We start from the raw sequence: 21,690 nt of genomic DNA, 5'->3' as shown, positions 1-21,690 counted from the left end.
AAGGCTCAAACCAGACCTACGGAATCAGCAAAGGCCAGGCGGAGGACGGGGAGTGGACATGGAGCACTGGTGGAACCCGGGAGAAGGAGCAGTAGAAAAGGAAGGGGTCCCGGAACATGTGGGGGGAAGGGTGAAGACCCAGCAGTGTGTAAGGTCAGGCTGGAAGACAACGGGGTGACGGCAATGGCCAGAAGGAAGGGAGAGCTGCCAGCAGGGTGCGGCCAGCACAGAGCGGGCAGAGAGGTCCTGCCCTGGGCGCCCATTCCCTCAGAAGGAAGTGGTAGAAATAAGGCTTAACTAGTACCTAGAACAAAGAGAGGAGTTTCCAGAGATACGTGTGAACCTGCACTAATTAATTACTTGATCGACTTAGGAAAATTGACTCAAACCTGTCAACCGGACACTTTAAAAGAGAGAAAATCAGCTGGGCACCATGGCACAGGCCTATAATCCCAGCGGCTCGGGAAGCTAAGGCAGGAGGATCGCGAGTTCAAACCCAGCCTCAGCAACAGCAAGGCACTAAGCAACTCAGTGAGACCCTGTCTCTAAATAAAGTACAAAACAGGGCTGGGGATGCAGCTCAGTGGTCGAGTGCCCCTGAGTTCAATCCCCAGTGCCAGAAAAAGACAGAGAGAGAGAAAGAAAATCGCTAGGAACCCTAGACAGAAAGTCTAAATCACTTATAAATAAGAACAAAGCACACAAGCCTAAGATTCTCAACAGCAGAATACAGACCAGTCTACAGTGCCACGTGTTTAAAACACACTGAATTAGTGAAATAATCAGCCCGGGAGTTTGTATCCAGACTAACTGTCCTTCCAGTATGGAGGCTACAGAAACCCACCTTAAATACACAGGTGCCCAAAGAGAACTGTAATCGCAGCTGGTGGAGCTTTGTCATAGATGTGCACGAACAGGGTCCAGCTGGTGTGTGCAGGCCCCAGGACCACCAGAAGTTTTGTACCCACTGGGGAGTCAGGGGGTCCCCCTCCAGGGCAGGGGCTGTGGCTGCAAGCCTGCATGGGGACTTACTGCAGGTCAAGCACGTGCTTGTGGGCTCCTGGCTGCTGCAGTGTCTCCCGCGCGATGGTGGCTGCGGCTCCCCAGTGGCAGCTGGCTGGTTGGCTGCTCTGAAGTCTACAGTGCTACAGTTGCACACCGTGTCCTGGGTGTGCCTCCTCCTAACACAGGAAGCAGTGAACCTCCTGCAGGGAGCAGTGACAATATTCAGTGCCCCACAACTTCTAACTGGGAGATAGCGGAAATGGCTTCCCAGTAGTCGGGTTTGACCTCTTTACTCCACTTACAAAGAGATCATTGCCAAACTTGAGCTTTACAACTTTAACTCGCAGCCCGAAGTGTCTGTGCTCACCTCCTTTCAGAAACAGATCTGATTCCAACTTGAACTCCTGAAGCTCTGCATCTCCAGGCTCTGCCCTCTCCAGCACACGGAGGAGAGGGGAAGGGGAACAAGGAAAAGTGGCAGGGAATGCGCTCTGAGGGGGATAAAGGAAGCTCCTGCCAGCCTCCCAGGACACTGTCACTGAAGACCACTGGTGATGGTGAAGAAAGGGAGACCTCCCGGGACACTGTCACTGGAGACCACTGGGTGATGGTGAAGAAAGGGAGACCTCCCAGGACACTGTCATTGGAGACCACTGGTGATGGTGAAGAAATGGAGCCCTCCTGGACACTGTCACTGAAGACCACTGGTGATGGTGAAGAAAGGGAGACCTCCCGGGACACTGTCACTGAAGACCACTGGTGATGGTGAAGAAAGGGAGCCCTCCCGGGACACTGTCACTGAAGACCACTGGTGATGGTGAAGAAAGGGAGACCTCCCGGGACACTGTCACTGAAGACCACTGGGTGATGGTGAAGAAAGGGAGACCTCCTGGACACTGTCACTGAAGACCACTGGTGATGGTGAAGAAAGGGAGACCTCCTGGACACTGTCACTGGAGACCACTGGTGATGGTGAAGAAAGGGAGACCTCCTGGACACTGTCACTGGAGACCACTGGTGATGGTGAAGAAAGGGAGACCTCCCGGGACACTGTCACTGGAGACCACTAGTGATGGTGAAGAAAGGGAGACCTCCTGGACACTGTCACTGAAGACCACTGGTGATGGTGAAGAAAGGGAGACCTCCTGGGACACTGTCACTGAAGACCACTGGGTGATGGTGAAGAAAGGGAGACCTCCCAGGACACTGTCATTGGAGACCACTGGGTGATGGTGAAGAAAGGGAGACCTCCCAGGACACTGTCACTGGAGACCACTGGTGATGGTGAAGAAATGGAGCCCTCCTGGACACTGTCACTGAAGACCACTGGTGATGGTGAAGAAAGGGAGACCTCCCGGGACACTGTCACTGAAGACCACTGGTGATGGTGAAGAAAGGGAGCCCTCCCGGGACACTGTCACTGAAGACCACTGGTGATGGTGAAGAAAGGGAGACCTCCCGGGACACTGTCACTGAAGACCACTGGGTGATGGTGAAGAAAGGGAGACCTCCTGGACACTGTCACTGAAGACCACTGGTGATGGTGAAGAAAGGGAGACCTCCTGGACACTGTCACTGGAGACCACTGGTGATGGTGAAGAAAGGGAGACCTCCTGGGACACTGTCACTGGAGACCACTGGTGATGGTGAAGAAAGGGAGACCTCCCAGGACACTGTCACTGGAGACCACTGGGTGATGGTGAAGAAATGGAGCCCTCCTGGACACTGTCACTGGAGACCACTGGTGATGGTGAAGAAAGGGAGACCTCCTGGACACTGTCACTGGAGACCACTGGTGATGGTGAAGAAAGGGAGACCTCCCGGGACACTGTCACTGGAGACCACTGGTGATGGTGAAGAAAGGGAGACCTCCTGGACACTGTCACTGAAGACCACTGGTGATGGTGAAGAAAGGGAGACCTCCTGGGACACTGTCACTGGAGACCACTGGTGATGGTGAAGAAAGGGAGCCCTCCTGGGACACTGTCACTGGAGACCACTGGTGATGGTGAAGAAATGGAGCCCTCCCGGGACACTGTCACTGGAGACCACTGGGTGATGGTGAAGAAAGGGAGCCCTCCTGGACACTGTCACTGGAGATCACTGGTGATGGTGAAGTAATGGAGACCTCCCGGGACACTGTCACTGGAGACCACTGGTGATGGTGAAGAAAGGGAGACCTCCAGGGACACTGTCACTGGAGACCACTGGTGATGGTGAAGAAAGGGAGACCTCATAGGACACTGTCACTGGAGACCACTGGTGATGGTGAAGAAAGGGAGACCTCCCGGGACACTGTCACTGAAGACCACTGGTGATGGTGAAGAAAGGGAGACCTCCCGGGACACTGTCACTGAAGACCACTGGTGATGGTGAAGAAAGGGAGCCCTCCCAGGACACTGTCACTGGAGACCACTGGTGATGGTGAAGAAAGGGAGACCTCCTGGGACACTGTCACTGGAGACCACTGGGTGATGGTGAAGATATGGAGACCTCCCGGGACACTGTCACTGGAGACCACTGGTGATGGTGAAGAAAGGGAGACCTCCTGGACACTGTCACTGAAGACCACTGGTGATGGTGAAGAAAGGGAGACCTCCCGGGACACTGTCACTGGAGACCACTGGTGATGGTGAAGAAAGGGAGACCTCCTGGGACACTGTCACTGGAGACCACTGGTGATGGTGAAGAAAGGGAGACCTCCAGGGACACTGTCACTGGAGACCACTGGTGATGGTGACCTCCCAGGACACTGTCACTGAAGACCACTGGTGATGGTGAAGAAAGGGAGACCTCCCGGGACACTGTCACTGAAGACCACTGGGTGATGGTGAAGAAAGGGAGACCTCCCGGGACACTGTCACTGGAGACCACTGGTGATGGTGAAGAAAGGGAGACCTCCCAGGACCCTGTCACTGGAGACCACTGGTGATGGTGAAGAAAGGGAGACCTCATAGGACACTGTCACTGGATACCACTGGTGATGGTGAAGAAATGGAGCCCTCCCAGGACACTGTCACTGAAGACCACTGGTGATGGTGAAGAAAGGGAGACCTCCAGGGACACTGTCACTGAAGACCACTGGTGATGGTGAAGAAAGGGAGACCTCCCAGGACACTGTCACTGAAGAACACTGGTGATGGTGAAGAAAGGGAGACCTCCCGGGACACTGTCACTGGAGACCACTGGTGATGGTGAAGAAAGGGAGCCCTCCCAGGACACTGCCACTGGAGACCACTGGGTGATGGTGAAGAAAGGCAGAGTGTGTGTTTGGTTCACTTAGTGTGTGAGGTGCTCTGTTGTCTTGTGGCATTACGCTGTCCAGATTGGGAAAAGCCATTGACAAAAATCACGATGTTAGCATGTGGAATTCCACCTACATCATACTTAAGTTCAAATCCAAGGCATGTATGAACGGATGTAAAAGTGTAGGAAAGGATCACCCTGCGGGTCAGATCTGGGCCCGCGAACCCTGTTGCGATCCCATTTTCCAGCTGCAGAGTGTGACTGCTGGCCTCCCTTGCTGCTGAGGGGACCCCCATCTAACGGCAGCAAACCTCCCACCCTTTGGTCCTTTCTTGTATTTGACTCTAAAAGATCTGGGTCCAAGTAAACTGTGCTGCTGTGCTAGGAAGGAGGGGGTGACAGCAGAGCAGTCGTGACCCAGTGGCTGACCCAGAGATTAAGCTGAGGCGTGAGGGAGGAAGAGGGTGTGGATGTGGGGGCGTCCCCTGAATGAAGTGGATAAACACAGGAAAGCAATTCCCTGCCACTTCACAGAAATACAACTTTTGTGCCAGAGCGACGTGTGGCTGGACGCGAGGAGGGTCGTGAAGGACAGCACGGTCCCTGGCAGCGTCACACAGTTCAGCCGCGGCTTCCTTCATCCTAGATCTGCATCCACAAAACTGCAGCTGCTCAGAATGGAGAAGTCCTATGATCCATCTTTGCCACTGTCTCAAAATTAAATGTCTTGTTGGTGACGAGAAGCCAATTAATCACGTTTATGGTGACAACCGTGGCTGTCGGGAAGCAGACTTCCTGAGGGCACGCCCCCTCCCTTCCACCAGAACGTGGAATGGGGTCCCTTGCCAAGGCTGGCTCAGCGCAGACCTCTGTTGTCCCTGGGTGGAATGACCCCTTAGTGCGGACCTGACAGTGGCCCCGGGGGGCAGCCCTGGGCAGATCGAGATCCTAAATTCCCTTTGTTTTGCCTGATAGTCTCTCTGATGCCTCTTCCATCATTTCAAAAACACAGATATGATTCATCCTCAGGTAATCCTTTATTCAGCCACACTGTGAGATCTAGACTTTTCCCTTGTGCTTAGGACAAGAAATTCCAGTGAAGACAAAATCTGGATGGGGCTGAGCGCTGATGGTGTTGGAGAGTTGGAAACAATTGTGCATCCAGCCTCTCTGGCCAGCCCTCAGGAATCCGTGGGGCACGGCCCCACCAGCCATGTCCTTAAGGGCTGGGTAGCTTGGGCTTCTTTTAATTTGTTCAGTTAGTTTAGGAATGGGTTTCTTTTCAGTTGTACAGTTCTCATTTTTTGGTTGAATATAATTTCTACTTAGAGTATCATTTTTAGAACAATTGTCACTGACTTTTCAAAATCAGAAAAAGCTGCAGGGTTTACTTGGTAAAAACACTCTTCAATCCTCTTGTGCCCAAATCTTCCGTAGTTTGAAGAAGGTCAGGCCATGGCTCAACCCCACTCATAGGATGATGTTAGAAACCCCAGAAAATAAAAGTCAGAGCCTTACAAAGAAGCAGTCATACTGAAGTAGTGCTGACGTGCTCCTAACACGGCCTGCTCGGCACAGCGCATGTGACCACCTCTGCTAACCTTAGACGACAGCTCCAGCCAGAATCCGAGGGCTGTGTGCACTCACAGGAGTGATGAGCAACCACGTCCACACATGTGCCACAGCTCACCTGGACCTGGCGATGTCTGCACAGGTGCCAGAGTACATACTGTGGCCACACGGGGGAAGGGGACTTTGATTTTAACCCTGAGCTACTGAAAATCAATATGGAGCCTGCCGACACAGAAACCTGGGAACCCAACGGAGCGAGATCTCAGAAACCTCCGTCCACTTCCCCCCACCCAGTTCACTTCTGTGTCTCCAGGCAGCGGCCCCGGAGCTTGGGGGGACACGACTTTAGCATCTTAGCCACAGTAGGTCATCAGGTAAACTGAGGCTAGATCAGGCCACAGAGGAAACATCCGAGGACTCGCAGGCCATCTTAAAGGACCTTTGGGTGCTGTGCACTTGGTACCCTAATTATTAGTCTGGGAGTGACTCTTTGAAGTAGGTCATGTGATTGCCGTTTATGGGTAAGGAAGCTGACCTGTGGGCAGGAGACCAGCCACCCAGGGCGAAAGGGTGGACCTGGCAGAACTGGGGTTCAAACAAAGTCATCCACCTCAGGATCCCTTTATCTTAAAGGGAAAAAGGAAGTGGGGGACAAGAGGAGAGACCAAGGAGGGGCTGTGAGCAGCACAGACGGTGCCTCGGCAGCCCTGTGGTCCCTCAGGACAAGGACTCCGTCACCCCTGATTTCCAGTCTCTCTGAACCTGCTGTGTTGGTACTCTGTCAATCAACATGAGCCCCGGAGGGATTCTGGCTCCAGAGAAGCCACTGCTGAGACCTCAGGACGCATCCTGTGGGTCTCAGCCAAACATGTACTCCCAGTCAGGACGCAGAGGCCAGCAGGCCAGCTGATAGGTCAGTTGCCAAGTCAGAGTACAGAAGGCTTGAGAGAGGCAGGCCATTTCCAGGGTGGGCAAGAGGGACTCACGGAGACAGTCAGCACACATGAACGGCTTCTCCAGATCCTCGGCACCCCAGTGGGTGGGGAGGGCTTTGAAGCTGGTTGGGCTACAGTGACTCAGGAACAAGGGCTTAGGGACAACTTCTCACTTGGCTGTCGCTGCCGTGGCCTTGGCTACAGATGGCCCAAGCCATCTCCTCTGCTCTTGAGCACGATTCGCACCAGGAACCCTGCAGCCAAGCCTTTCAGTACACGTAGCATGCGCCATAGCTCCAGTCTAGAAGTCTTGGTGACTTTTATCAGTAGTCACCTGTCCTTCTCGCCCAATGTGAGTTTAACCATCAACAGGTGAGGGAAAAGAAATGAGTCAGATGTAACTTCTGTTCTCAAGGACCCCGTCTGCAGCAGAGAAGAGCACATGGTCTGTATGTCAGTGTCACCCAGGAGACAGCAGGCTGCACCCAGTGGGTGGGCACACAGCAGGGTCACACAGGAGCCACCAGGTGATCAGGAGACTGTGAGGGTAGAGGATAAGAACTCCGACTGGGAAAGTATGCCGTAAGGTGCTGAGAGCCATAACCAAGTAGGAATGACGCATGGCAATTTCTTTGTCAGCCTACCCAATGTTGCTTAGAGGGAGGACTAAAATGTACTTATTAAAGCAAAAAGAGGGAATTGGAAAGGGGTATATATCCCCCAAAGATAAACTTAAAATAATGCTTTTTACTCTAAACTTTTAAAATTTGGATTCATCAGGACTTAGCGCTGTGGAAAGACATATGTATCCAAAAAATGTACATAAGCCCAAGGTACTTTGGAAAGATATTCTAACAGGACAATGGAAAGGTTCTGACCCAGTGATTGTCTGGAGTCGGGGGTCTGTTTATGTGTTTCCACAGGGAGAACAGCAACTGATTTGGATTCCAGAGAGACTAACCAAAGCAATTTCTACAGTCCAAAAAGAAAATGATTTGACTCAAATCCATAACAGCTGATATCCAGAGCTCCAGCTTGGCTATTCTTACATCTGTGACAGTGATTAACCAGGATGCTTTTTTCAATATCTATTTTATTATTGCATTTTCCCACATCATAAAGTTCTATTTTATTTTTTGAGCTCATACAAACCTAGGTTAATGTTTTTCTGATCAGTTTTATTTTTTGACTATGGAGTTTTTAAACATTGCAATGGAGATTTCACCTAGGTAAAGCTACAAGGCCTTTACTATTGTCTTATGTGTTGTATGTTTGTGTGCACTCTTGTGTTTTGTGTTGTATGTCTGTATGTGTGTATGTCCATATTTCATATATGAGGAGCACTCATGAAAAAATGGATCTGAATTTTTTTTTTTTATTCACATGATCTAAATGGTTTAATTTAAATTAGGTAAACAGCTGTTAAGGATTGTTTTTAAAGGTGGTTAACAGATGTGTTTGTTTACTAATTTGAATTAGGTAAATAGCTGTTAAGGATTGTTTTTAAAGTAGGTTAACAGATCTGTTTGTTTACTTTCACCTTTCCTTTTCATTATATTTAATAATTCTGTTCAGGATAATGTCTCTTTAGCATCATTGCCAGAATTCCTATCTCCATCCCAGTGCTGGTGAAGACAAAGATAAAACCAAACTACAGCTTCTATGATAGCTATCACAGTAAACTGTATAAACTGATGCATCAATGAATATAACTCAACAAGTAATGCTCAATCAAGGAGTCGACTTACTTTGGGAGGAAACGGACATATTGATAGACTCCTCCGCTTTGAACTGCTTACAGAACTTGCCTGGACTATGTATCACTTATATACATTGTGAACTATCATTTGGTGCAGCAAATTGTGGTAGTGCTGGCATATCTTGGCTGATGGTGTCACCAGTGATGCAATTTTTCCAAAGGAGCCGTCAATTGGCTTGGTGTTGTGGCATTTCTGTATTCTCCTCCCTTCTGCTAGTGATGGTCTAAAATTTGGGGGCCAACAGAGGTGAGGCAAAGAACCTCACCCCCCCACTGGCACCAAGGCCAAATTTGGGGGCCAACAGAGGTGAGGCAAAGAACCTCACCCCACCACTGGTGCATAGGCCTATCCACAAGTATGGCTATATGCTGGACTGGTAGTCAGTGAGGGGTATGATCCAATTGCAGTGTATCAACCTAAGACAGGAGGCTGACGCCTAGAGGTCAGTTTTCCGATGACGGGTTAGAACCATATGTTGAATTGGACAACCTAACAGGCACGGTCCCTAAGCCACATTGCTTGTTGTTTAATTAATCAGAAGGGGGAGATGCTGGGAGCCATTGCCAAGTAGGTACGACACATGGCAATTTCCTTGTCAGCCTACCCCATGTTGCTTAGAGGGAGGACTCTCCATGGTGGAAATGGGCTTGCCTTGGACCCAGGTCATTTGCAGTGACATTGCATGAATGTTTGAGAAAGGTGGCCCTGCTCAAGGACCAGGGCGGATCCGGGGGTTTAGGGAGGTTCCAGGCTTAGGGTGTGGATCCTGCTGGGAATAGGGTGTATCCTGCTGCATCAGGCGCCCGCCCGCTCCTTGAGTTCCCGTTGAGTTCTCGCGGGATTCAGAGAGTATTTGGGATGCAGAGCCCGGTGGAGGTGTGAATTTTCCCCAGAAAGTGCGTGTAGAGTGCCGGTGACAGTTCGAGAATAAAGAGTTGCTGTTTGAATCTACAAGGTGTGTGGTGGCTCGGTTATTTTGTGCCCAGCCAGACTGCGGCAGTAAGGAAGGCCATCTTGTAACTGCAGCCAAGGCCAAGAGCCCAGAACGACTGGGTAATCCTAGACAGAAAGGTGTGTCTGGGCACTGTCTACCTATACGCTCCCCACCTCGTCCCTGGGTGCTTCCTAACTGACTTCTCAAGCACTCCTTCTCACACAAGAGATCCAGGGGCATCTGGACTGCCGCAGTCTGGCTAGGCACAAAATCATGAGCCACTCAAGCAGGAACAAACTTTATTTCCAAAACTCCCTCGAACACCATGCACGCGACCTTCTCCCGGGACACACCACACCAACCGGAAATCCCCCCTCTGGAAATCCCTCCTACCGCACTTCCCCAACCAATGGGAACTCTCCAGGAGTCCCCGCGAGAGCTCCAAAGTAGCAGGCCAAGGCGGACAGCAGGGGTCTAATCTCCAATTGAATGCACATCTTTTTTTTTTTTTAATTTTTTATTGTTGGCTGTTCAAAACATTACATAGTTCTTGATATATCATATTTCACAATTTGATTCAAGTGGGTTATGAGCTCCCATTTTTACCCCATATACAGATTGCAGAATCACAACAGTTACACATCCATTGATTTACATATTGCCATACTAGTGTCTGTTGTGTTCTGCTGCCTTTCCTATCCTCTACTATCCCCCCTCACCTCCCCTCCCCTCCCCTCTTCTCTCTCTGCCCCCTCTACTGACATTCATTTGTCCCCTTTGTATTATTTTTCCCCTTCCCCTCACTTCCTCTTGTATGTACTTTTGTATAACTCTGAGGGTCTCCTTCCATTTCCATGCAATTTCCCTTCTCTCTCCCTTTCCCTCCCACCTCTCATCCCTGTTTAATGTTAATCTTCTTCTCATGCTCTTCGACCCTACTCTGTTCTTAGTTACTCTCCTTATATCAAAGAAGACATTTGGCATTTGTTTTTTAGGGATTGGCTAGCTTCACTTAGCATAATCTGCTCTAATGCCATCCATTTCCCTGTAAATTCTATGATTTTGTCATTTTTTAATGCAGAGTAATACTCCATTGTGTATAAATGCCACATTTTTTTTATCCATTCATCCATTGAAGGGCATCTAGGTTGGTTCCACAGTCTAGCTATTGTGAATTGTGCTGCTATGAACATCGATGTAGCAGTGTCCCTGTAGCATGCTCTTTTTAGGTCTTTAGGGAATAGACCGAGAAGGGGAATAGCTGGGTCAAATGGTGGCTCCATTCCCAGCTTTCCAAGAAATCTCCATACTGCTTTCCAAATTGGCTGCACCAATCTGCAGTCCCACCAGCAATGTACAAGTGTACCCTTTTCCCCACATCCTCGCCAGCACTTGTTGTTGTTTGACTTCATAATGGCTGCCAATCTAACTGGAGTGAGATGGTATCTTAGGGTGGTTTTGATTTGCATTTCTCTGACTGCTAGAGATGGTGAGCATTTTTTCATGTACTTGTTGATTGATTGTATGTCCTCCTCTGAGAAGTGTCTGTTCAGGTCCTTGGCCCATTTGTTGATTGGGTTGTTTGTCCTCTTATTGTCTAATTTTTTGAGTTCTTTGTATACTCTGGATATTAGGGCTCTATCTGAAGTGTGAGGAGTAAAGATTTGTTCCCAGGATGTAGGCTCTCTATTTACCTCTCTTATTGTTTCTTTTGCTGAGAAAAAACTTTTTAGTTTGAGTAAGTTCCATTTGTTGATTCTAGTTATTAACTTTTGTGCTATGGGTGTCCTATTGAGGAATTTGGAGCCCGACCCCACAGTATGTAGATCGTAGCCAACTTTTTCTTCTATCAGACGGCGTGTCTCTGATTTGATATCAAGCTCCTTGATCCATTTTGAATTAACTTTTGTGCATGGCGAGAGAAAGGGATTCAGTTTCATTTTGTTGCATATGGATTTCCAGTTTTCCCAGCACCATTTGTTGAAGATGCTATCCTTCCTCCATTGCATGCTTTTAGCCCCTTTATCAAATATAAGGTAGTTGTAGTTTTGTGGATTGGTTTCTGTGTCCTCTATTCTGTACCATTGGTCCACCTGCCTGTTTTGGTACCAGTACCATGCTGTTTTTGTTACTATTGCTCTGTAGTATAGTTTGAAGTCTGGTATTGCTATACCGCCTGATTCACACTTCCTGCTTAGCATTGTTTTTGCTATTCTGGGTCGTTTATTTTTCCATATGAATTTCATGATTGCTTTCTCTATTTCTACAAGAAATGCCGTTGGGATTTTGATTGGCATTGCATTAAACCTATAGAGAACTTTTGGTAATATCGCCATTTTGATGATGTTAGTTCTGCCTATCCATGAACAGGGTATATTTTTCCATCTTCTAAGATCTTCTTCTATTTCTCTCTTTAGGGTTCTGTAGTTTTCATTGTATAAGTCTTTCACCTCTTTTGTTAGGTTGATTCCCAAGTATTTTATTTTTTTTGAAGATATTGTGAATGGAGTGGTTGTCCTCATTTCCATTTCAGAGGATTTGTCGCTGATATACAGGAATGTCTTTGATTTATGCGTGTTGATTTTATATCCTGCCACTTTGCTGAATTCATTTATTAGCTCTAATAGTTTCTTTGTAGACCCTTTTGGGTCTGCTAGGTATAGAATCATGTCATCTGCAAATAGTGATAATTTAAGTTCTTCTTTTCCTATTTTTATGCCTTTAATTTCTTTCATCTGTCTAATTGCTCTGGCCAGTGTTTCGAGAACTATGTTGAACAGAAGTGGTGAGAGAGGGCATCCCTGTCTTGTTCCAGATTTTATAGGGAATGCCTTCAATTTTTCTCCATTCAGAATGATGCTAGCCTGAGGCTTAGCATAGATTGCTTTTACAATATTGAGGTATGTTCCTGTTATCCCTAGTTTTTCTAGAGTTTTGAACATAAAGGGATGCTGTACTTTGTCGAATGCTTTTTCTGCATCTATCAAGATGATCATATGGTTCTTATTTTTAAGTCTATTGATGTGGTGAATAACATTTATTGATTTCCGTATATTGAACCAGCCTTGCATCCCAGGGATGAATCCTACTTGATCATGGTGCACAATTTTTTTGATATGTTTTTGTATCCGAGTGGCCAGAATTTTATTGAGGATTTTTGCATCTAGGTTCATTAGAGATATTGGTCTGTAGTTTTCTTTCTTTGAAGTGTCTTTGTCTGGTTTAGGTATCAGGGTGATGTTGGCCTCGTAGAATGAATTTGGAAGTTTTCCCTCTTTTTCTATTTCCCGAAGTAGCTTGAAAAGTATTGGTATTAGTTCCTCTTTGAAGGTTTTGTAAAACTCTGCTGTGTACCCATCCGGTCCTGGGCTTTTCTTAGTTGGTAGTCTTTTGATGGTTTCTTCTATTTCCTCAATTGATATTGGTCTGTTTAGGTTGTCTATATCCTCCTGACTCAATCTGGGCAGATCATATGACTTAAGAAATTTATCTATGCCTTCACTATCTTCTAATTTATTGGAGTATAAGGATTCAAAATAATTTCTGATTATCTTCTGTATTTCTGAAGTGTCTGTGTGATATTGCCTTTTTCATCCCGTATGCTAGTAATTTGAGTTCTCTCTTTTCTTCTCTTCGCTAGCATGGCTAAGGGTCTGTCGATTTTGTTTATTTTTTCAAAGAACCAACTTTTAGTTTTGTCAATTTTTTCAATTGTTTCTTTTGTTTCGATTTCATTAATTTCAGCTCTGATTTTAATTATTTCTTGCCTTCTACTTCTTTTGCTGTTGTTTTGCTCTTCTTTTTCTAGGATTTTGAGATGAAGTATGAGATCATTTATTTGTTGGTTTTTTCTTTTTTTAAGGAATGAACTCCAAGCAATGAATTTTCCTCTTAGAACTGCTTTCAATGTGTCCCATAGATTCCGATATGTTGTGTCTGTGTTTTCATTAATCTCTAAGAATTTTTTAATTTCCTCCTTGATGTCTTCTATAACCCATTGATCATTCAGTAACCTATTGTTCATTCTCCAAGTGATGTATTCTTTTTCCTTCCTTCTTTTATCATTGATTTTCAGTTCCATTCCATTATGATCAGATAGGATGCATGGTATTATCTCTACTCCTTTATATTGTCTAAGAGTTGCCCTGTGACATAATATATGATCTATTTTTGAGAAGGATCCATGTGCTGCTGAGAAAAAAGTGTAACTGCTTGATGTTGGGTGGTATATTCTATATATGTCAATTAAGTCTTGGTTATTAATTGTGTTATTGAGTTCTATAGTTTCCTTATTCAACTTTTGTTTGGAAGATCTGTCCAGTGGCGAGAGAGGTGTGTTGAAGTCTCCCATGATTATTGTATGGTGGTCTATTAGACTCTTGAACTTGAGAAGAGTTTGTTTGATGAACATAGCTGCACCATTGTTTGGGGCATATATATTTATGATTGTTATGTCTTGTTGGTGTATGGTTCCCTTAAGCAGTATGTAGTGTCCCTCTTTATCCCTTTTGATTAACTTTGGCTTGAAATCTATTTTATTTGATATGAGTATGGACACACCTGCTTGTTTCCGAAGTCCATATGAGTGATATGATTTTTCCCAACCTTTCACCTTCAGCCTATGTATGTCTTTTCCTATCAAATGCGTCTCCTGTAGGCAGCATATTGTTGGGTCTTGTTTTGTGATCCATTCTACTAGCCTGTGTCTCTTAATTGGTGAGTTTAAGCCATTAACATTTAGGGTTATTATTGAGATATGGGTTGTTCTTCCAGCCATATTTGTTTATTGATGTTACTAAACATGGTTTGTTTTCCTCTTTGATTATTTTCCCCCCCTTTACTGTCCTACCTCCCACTGTTGGTTTTCATTGTTATTTTCCATTTCTTCTTCCTGTGATGTTTTGCCAAGGATGTTTTGAAGAGATGGTTTTCTAGCTGCAAATTCTTTTAACTTTTGTTTATCATGGAAGGTTTTAATTTCATCTTCCATCCTGAAGCTTAATTTCGCTGGATACACAATTCTTGGTTGGAACTCATTTTCTTTCAGTGTTTGAAATATGTTATTCCAGGATCTTCTAGCTTTCAGAGTCTGTGTTGAAAGATCAGCTGTTATCCTGATTGGCTTACCCCTAAATGTGATCTGCTTCCTTTCTCTTGTAGCTTTTAAAATTCTCTCCTTATTCTGTATGTTGGGCATCTTCATTATAATGTGTCTAGGTGTGGGTCTCTTATGATTTTGCACATTCGGCGTCCTGTAGGCTTCTAGGATTTGGGATTCTGTCTCATTCTTCAAGTCTGGGAAGTTTTCTCGTATTATTTCATTGAATATATTGCTCATTCCTTTGGTTTGAAACTCTGTCCCTTCCTGTATCCCAATGACTCTTAAATTTGGTCTCTTGATGTTATCCCATATTTCTTGGATGTTCTGCTCATGGTTTCTTAACAGTCTTGCTGAGCTGTCTATGTTCTTTTCAAGTTGAAATACTTTATCTTCATTGTCTGATGTTCTGTCTTCTAAGTGTTCTACTCTGCTGGTAGTATTCTCAATTGAGTTTTTAAGTTGGTTTATTGCTTCCTGCATTTCTAGGATTTCTGTTTGTTTGTTTTTTATAACCTCTATCTCCCTGTATAGTTGATCTTTTGCTTCTTGGATTTGTTTATGTAATTCATTGTTGAAGTGATCTTTCATTGTCTGATTTTGCTGTCTGATGTCTTCCTTGAGACTCCAGATCATCTGAAGCATGTATATCCTGAATTCTTTATCTGACATTCCATCTGCTGCAGCTATTACCTCTTCTAATGTTGAGTTGACCTGCATTGCTTGTGGTCCTTTCTTTCCTTGTCTCTTCATACTGTTCGCGTTCCTTTCTACTTGGTGAAACTGTTGTGCTATTGAATTTTCCCCCTATATATTTATATTGGTCTTGTATAGTTGCAAAGTCTCCCTCGCAGGCGCGGGCGGTGGCTCTGCCCCTCCTCCAATTGGGGCAATGTGCCTACCACGCCGGCAGGCCGCTGGGCCTGCTCTGCTGGTCGGTAGCAGGTCTGCCGACCTTGCAGGCGCAGGCGGCGGCTCTGTCCCTCTGCGGGCCGCTAGGCTTGTTCTGTCGGTGTTCGCAGTTCTGCCTACTTTGCAGGCGCAGGCAGCGGCACTGCCCCTCTGCAGGCCTCTGGGGCTGTTCTGCCAGTGGGTCGCAGGTCCGCCTACCTTGCAGGCGCGGGGGGGGGGGCGGCTCTTCCCTTCCTCAGGCCACTGGGCCTGTTCTGTCTCTCGGTTGCAGGTCTGGCCTGTTCTGATGGTGGTCACAGTTCCGTCTACCTTGCCGGTGCAGGGGGAGGGGGCGGCTCTGCCTCTCAGCAGGCCGCTGCTCCTCTTCTGCTGGTGGGTCGCAGGCCCGCCTACCTTGCAGGAGTGATTGGAAGCTCTGTCCCGCCGCGGGCCACTGGGCCTTTTCTGTCGGTGGTCACAGTTCCCCTACCTGGCAGGCGCGGGGGGTGGGGGGCGGCTCTGCCCCTCAGCAGGCCGCTGGGCCTTTTCTGTCGGTGGTCACATTTCCGCCTACCTGGCAGGCGCGGGGGGTGGGGGGCGGCTCTGCCCCTCAGCAGGCCGCTGGGCCTGCTCTGTGGGTGGTCACAGTTCCCTCTACTTTGCCGGCGCAGGGGGAGGGGGCGGCTCAGCCTCTCAGCAGGCCGCTGCTCCTCTTCTGCTGGTGGGTCGCAGGCCCGCCTACCTTGCAGAAGTGATTGGAAGCTCTGTCCCGCCGCGGGCCACTGGGCCTTTTCTGTCGTGGTCACAGTTCCGCCTACCTGGCAGGCGCGGGGGGTGGGGGGCGGCTTTGCCCCTCAGCAGGCCACTGCTCCTCCTTGAATGCACATCTTAACATAATCATTATCATCTCAATGGCTTGCTGGCATCACCTTTCAACCAAAAATGCCATGTGTCATTCCTACTGGGCTATGGCTCTTAGCATTGGAGGAAGAAAACCAGAGGGCTACAATCTGCCTGTGTGGAGAGTCTCTGGGGAAGTCTTCACTGAGCTCGCTGTGCCCTGCCAAGTGCCACGAAGACCCATCTGCCTTCGGAACTGAGTTGTCCCTGAAATCCACACCCTGTCCCTTTTATCTTGCACATGATGAAAAACACCCAAGAGGCGTAGAGGGACTTCCCTGCTCCCACAGCTGGTGGGACGTCAGCCCCTGGCTTTACCCTGGGTCCTTCTGTTACTTACCTATTGTGCTCTGAAAGCAGGACATCTGTGACTCCCCTTGAGATCCTGAGTAATGCCCCTGGATGGTCATTCCTCATCACTACGTGTGTCTAGCATGCTTGCAAACTCACCCCGGTACTTGTGGACGGCCGTGTCTCGGGAACTGTCAGCCTCTACCGGACAGCCAGCCAGTGTCCCTCACTGGGCTCTGCGTCCATGGGGGAACTGCTCCTGCAGTCACGGCTCACAGCGTCCTCTGCTTTTCTTCCTTCTTTTTCACTCTAGGATCTCTGGATCAGCAGAGGGATAAGACTCCAGGACGTGTAACCTCGGCGCTCCCCCGTTGTGCACTATTGGGCAAGTTAATTAAACTCAGGTTCCTCATCTGTGAGTGGGAATTGTGACTTCCCCTTAAGGTGATTACATCCCGAGTTCTTGCCCAGAGAGGACACAATCAATACCTGGGAGGGACACCTGTGTCCATATTCACCACAGGATCATACACGGTAGCCAAGACATGCACCAAGCCAAGTTGTCAGGGATGATGGATAAAATGGTTGTTATGGATTGAGTATGAGATGTCCCCCAAGCTCCCGTGGTAATGCAGATGGTGAGGTGACATTGTGAAAGCCATGCTAATCAGTGGGCTGGTTCACCTGGGGTTAATATCTGACGTCACTGGGTGGTAATGTAGGAGGTGGGCTGGGCTTCAGGAGTGCTCCCCGTGGGTGTGTCCTGAGGGTGCATCTCTTGCGCTGGCTCCGTGAGCTCTCTGCTTCCTGCTGTCCTGCACTGAGCAGCTCTGCTCTGCCGCACACTCCACCATTGTGTCCCGCCTCACCTGAACCCAGGTCAGTGGAGCTGGCTGAGGAGGACGGAGCCCCTGAAGCTGTGAGTCCAGGATGAACTTGTCCCTCTAAATCGTCCTTGTTGGTGTTTTGGTCAGTGTTGAAGAGCTGGCTAACACAGTGGAATGTGCATCCAAGTTAGAAGAGGACGCTTGCTTCTGTGTCACACGCGTGACCCGGGAGGGCTTCATGCTGAGTGAAGCAGGCCAGATACACACACACTCAAATAGTGGGGGACAGAATGGTGGTGGCTCGCGGCTGGGGGAGGGCAGTGGAGCCATCTGGTGGACAGGCACAAGGCCGCCGTGTATAAGATGACCATCCAGAGATGGACGGGCAGGAGGGTGGAACAGCAGCACTGTGCTTACCCTGCGAGCTGGCTGGGTTTGGGGGGTCTCACACGCACAAGGTAGCCATGTGAGAGGACGGGGGAGGAGTCGACAGGTTGGACTGTGGTGGCCACTCCACTGTCCACCTATGTCACAACATGGTATGCGTGTTGAATAACGGTTTTACGGAGATTCTATTCAAAAGTAATTTCTTGAAAACTTGTTACAAGAAGTGCGTGAGATCTGTCCCGTGCTCAGCGCAGCCCGAGCCAGGCAGGCAGAACGCGGTGGGAAGTAGACGCCATTCTGGAGCAGCTGGCTCTGACAGATGGACGAGGGGCGCGCAGAGCGGGGAGGCCGTCCTTCAGGTTCTCTTGCCGTGGTTCTCCTGGCTCTGGAACGCGAGTTCCAGAATGTTCCAATTTGTCTGTGTTGTAGATGGGGATTTAGGGGGAAGCTCAACAGTGGGGACACACTTCCCTCTCACCTCTCGTCCCTGGGGAGGTGGCTCCATTGGCCCTTCCTTGCTCCTGCCAGACTGTGATGTGAGGACCTTGAGTACCGCCGAGGTACCCGCACCGAGTACCCGAGACCCTCAGTGGTGCACAGCCCTGTGACACGGGTCTCAGGGACGCCTCTTCTTTCCACCTGGGCTCACAGTCGCCTCCAGAGCTCTGGGAGGGGGCCAGTCCTGCAGTGCCCCAGGCGCAGTGGCCTGGCGAGGCCTGGGGCTGGGCTGCAGGCTCCTCTGGCTCCCTCTGCACGGGGCGTGGCGTCCCGTGCTCTGGCGGCCAGGAAGGGCTCCGGCAGGCTGTGCTGCAGGGCTGCTGTCTTTACAAACACTAAGGAACACCGGGGCTCGGAGCGGAAGGCCCTCGTCTGCTCTCTGCTTCTCTTCCCCCTCATCCTTGCTGCCTGCTCCTGTGCTTGTCATGTTTAACAAGCCCCCTCGTGTCTGATCCTGGGATGCTGGCCTTCCAGCTGATTTGTCTTAGTGAACTACCAATTGACTTGTTTTGGGTTCTTTGAATCTTTAAGGGAGAGAGCATCTTACGGCTACTCTGGACTCAGAGAGTTCTCCTTTCTTCCCCGTCAGTCTCGCTGGAAGGAAAGCTGTGCAGGCACCAGGGCTCACTCCGGAAGAGTGGGCGGGCGGCACTATTTGCCAGGCACCACAGCCACGCGCTGGGGCTCCCCGTTATCTTAGTTTGATCATTAAGAAAAGAAAGAAAAAATAATAACACATGACAGGGTCATTGTGAGATCAATTGTATTATATTTTTATGTGATCAAAGGGCTTGATTCTGCCACAGTTGGAATCACAACAAAGGACAGCTTCTTCATCCTTCAGAGGACCCCAGCAAAAGTAGGGACTGTGGCCTGGAGATGTCCCCAGTGTCACAGCCCTTGTCATGTGTGAGTGAGGCCCTGGGTTAATCCCCCGCACCACAAAAATGAAATCAGAACTTTTAGAAATGAAATGAGTAAAGGCAATAAGTGCTGAAATGAACTTTATTATATGTGTGCTCTCTCTGTATATATAAACCATTTAAGACAGGGTCTTGCTTCAAGGCCTCTCAAGAGACGCTCCACCTCAGCCTCTGAAGCAGCAGGGACACAGTGCACCACATCTGGCAGTGAGTTCATCAGCTTCTTAGCTGGGGACATTCTGCTTGTCAAATGTCCCAGTGTAATTGTGACTGGAGTTTCTTGCCTCCAGAGAGGCCTGTGCAGAAGCGTCTGCGGAACCTGGTTAACATCAAGAGATTCGTGTTGGCGGGAACACACCAGGAGGAGGTGGGAACTGCAGCCAGTGTGGGGGGAGTGAGGTGGTGCTGGGACCCAGGGGTCACCCGAGCCCTCACCCCTTGGGAGTGCTGGCCTGGCCATCCCGGTCCTCTGAGGCGTCCACTCATCTGCAGCTGCTGAGGTTGCTCCTGCTCAGTGCTTGTGACATTCCTTCAGTGCAGGTGTTTTGAAAGGGGTAGTTCTTCCTATACTCACTCGTACATGTGCGAAGGCCCTGGTTCTGTCAGTCCTACTCGGACTGTCTGGACGCAGAGCTGCCAATCAGTGAGAATGCCCGCGCTGCGCTCCATGGCCCACCGTGATGATATCAGGTCACGTCAGAGCGCCAGGAAGGAGCCTGAGGAGTGAGATATCGATACATATATCTTTCATGAATGGGAACATAGGAATGCAGACTAATGAATGAGTGGAGAGGAAATTCTCTAAGAAAACCAGTTACCTTCACACGACTTTTCAAATCGGTGTCTCACGTCAGTGTACATCATCACGAACCACCACTCAAGGTTCATGGTGAAGCTCCAAAGGGGAAAGTGTGGATTCCTTGCTGATCAGATCGGTGAACTTGGGAAGGTTTGTCAAAGGTCCATCGAATGCTCCTGCATTCATATTTCAGTGTCAACGCAATGGGAATAGAATGCTTTTCATCAGGTTTTATATTTCAAAATTGAGACAATGCAGATGAGGTTAAGGACGGTGGTCCATGAAGTCCTCAAATGCTATCTCAGAAAGGAAGGTCACATCACCCCTAATCACAGCCAGCTCACATTCACTGGTGGCAGGAGGTCACAGCAGCAGCAGCCGAGTGTGTCCAGCGGGCACTGAGAACTGCATGGCCAAGCACGTGCTTTAAACCGCGTGATTGTTCCTTTACAAGACGCTTTAGGACCTCCGGGTTTCGTTGCAGGTTGGAGTCCCCGCCGTCTGTGCTTCTCAGGATGTGGAGACATTTCTATGGCTTTGAAAACTTCCCAGGACAATTCTATGCTTTGATGTTTTCCCTTTGGTTACTTTAGAAAGTGAAGCCATAAACTGGGAAACTTCCAGGAGAATCATCACTGAAGGCAGAGAAGACTAAATCTAAAATATCACTTGCCTCGAATTCCAACCAACATAAACTCAAGAAGTGCAGGTCACTGAAGGTCGGGAGTGTTTGGAAGGACGCAGCCGTCGCCGCCCGCAGCGTGGGAACATGTGTGTTTGCTTGTTTGAGGCTCTTCTCCACTGTGACCTAACCTTACCACCTCGGAATCATCTTCTCAGGCCCTCGGAATGTTGCACTTCGCTCTGGGTCCCTCACAGAGGGGGCCATTCCAGGGAAAGTCTGGAAAGGAAGGAGGCATACTGCTGAGAAAACAGAGAAGTCGATTCTCAGTGGATATTCCCATGAAAGGCAAGCGCCGGGAGAGAGCTAAGGACGGAGAACTGGGGGACAGTAAGCAGGGAGTCTCGGTGTGGATGCCTCTCAGGAGAAAGGAAGGTCTGTGGCTCGGAGCCCGCAGCACGGCCGGGGAGGAGGAGCAGCAGGGAGAATGGGCCAAAGCATCTTCAGAGGACGGCCAGGTCTAAGGCCCTGGCTCTCAGCAAGCAGCAGGAGCCCAGGGCCCTCCTCTTCAGAGGACATTCCCAGTGCGTCCACGAGACCAGATTCCCACAGGGCAAGTCCCTCCAGAGTTCCAGAGTGCACTGGCCCGGTTCTAAGCATTCACAGACCTGTGAGCCCTGCGCGAAAGGCCTGCGTCGCTGTGTCCACACCGCCCATCAGAAGAGGGCCCGGCACAACAGGGGCAGCGCTGCCCGCAGCTCATCCGCTGAGTGGCAGGCTGTTTACTAGGCCCTGCAGGCCCCATGGTGAGCAGGACTGCCGCAGTCTGGCTGGGCACAATCAGGAGCCACTTGTCAAAAGAAACTAACTTTATTTTTAGAACCAAACACGCCAAACAAATAGCCTCTCAGGAAAAAACCCCTCAGAGCCTCAACTGCCACCATCGGCTTTCCACAAGCCTCTCTCTCCCCCCACAAGCTTCTCCCCACCTCCCACAATCCT

Source organism: Marmota flaviventris, chromosome 7 (genome assembly GCF_047511675.1).
Source record: "Marmota flaviventris isolate mMarFla1 chromosome 7, mMarFla1.hap1, whole genome shotgun sequence".
Taxonomy (NCBI): Eukaryota; Metazoa; Chordata; class Mammalia; order Rodentia; family Sciuridae; genus Marmota; species Marmota flaviventris.
This window is presented reverse-complemented; position numbering follows the sequence as displayed.